Source organism: Alligator sinensis, unplaced genomic scaffold, assembly GCF_000455745.1.
Source record: "Alligator sinensis unplaced genomic scaffold, ASM45574v1 scaffold2479_1, whole genome shotgun sequence".
Taxonomy (NCBI): Eukaryota; Metazoa; Chordata; order Crocodylia; family Alligatoridae; genus Alligator; species Alligator sinensis.
Window position 1 is genome coordinate 31175 of NW_005843626.1, and position 637 is coordinate 31811.

General features: G+C 52.7%; 1 non-coding gene across 1 annotated transcript; it reads left to right on the forward strand.

Moving 5' to 3' along the window:
* Positions 1–227: 227 nt before the first annotated feature.
* TRNAA-UGC lies at positions 228–299 on the forward strand. Its single transcript has one exon. It is a non-coding gene; the product is annotated as a tRNA-Ala (tRNA).
* The last annotated feature ends 338 nt before the right edge of the window (positions 300–637 follow it).

The following is a 637-nucleotide window of genomic DNA, read 5'->3' on the forward strand; positions in this document are numbered from 1 at the left end:
CAAAAACTGCACTTTGGGCCAGGCGAGACTCTGGTTGGGGGGTGTGGGATAGTACCCAGTGCCACAGAGGTGTGGTGTGGGGTGGTCCAAGGAGGATTTCCTGTCGTCAACCCAGCCCAAAACCCAGTTCCTTATTCAAGCCCATATACTTAGGACAGTATTTGTGGAGGCTGTCAGTTCATGGCCTGGCACAGCCAAACCATGTCTTCAGACTAGTAGCAGAGGAAGGGGATGTAGCTCAGTGGTAGAGTGCATGCTTTGCATGTATGAGGTCCTGGGTTCAATCCCTAGCATCTCCACTTTTCATGGGGCAGCAGGGCAGGCCCTACAAAGAGAGACTAGAAGACCTGACCTCCACAAGAGAAGGCTGAGAGGGGATCTGGTGGCTGTTTACAAACTCACCAGGGGGACCAGAGAGAAAAGGGGGAGGCTCTGTTCCCCACAGGGTTACTAGGAATAACACCCTCAAATTGTTAGAGAAAATGCTCAGGTTGGACATCAGGAAACATTTTTTTACGCTTAGGGCTGCCAGGCTCTGGAATGGGCTCCCAAAGGAGGTGGTGCTCTCCTACCTCGGGCGTCCTCAAGAGGAGGCTGGGCAGATATTTGGCTGGGGTGATATGATCCTGCACCCATT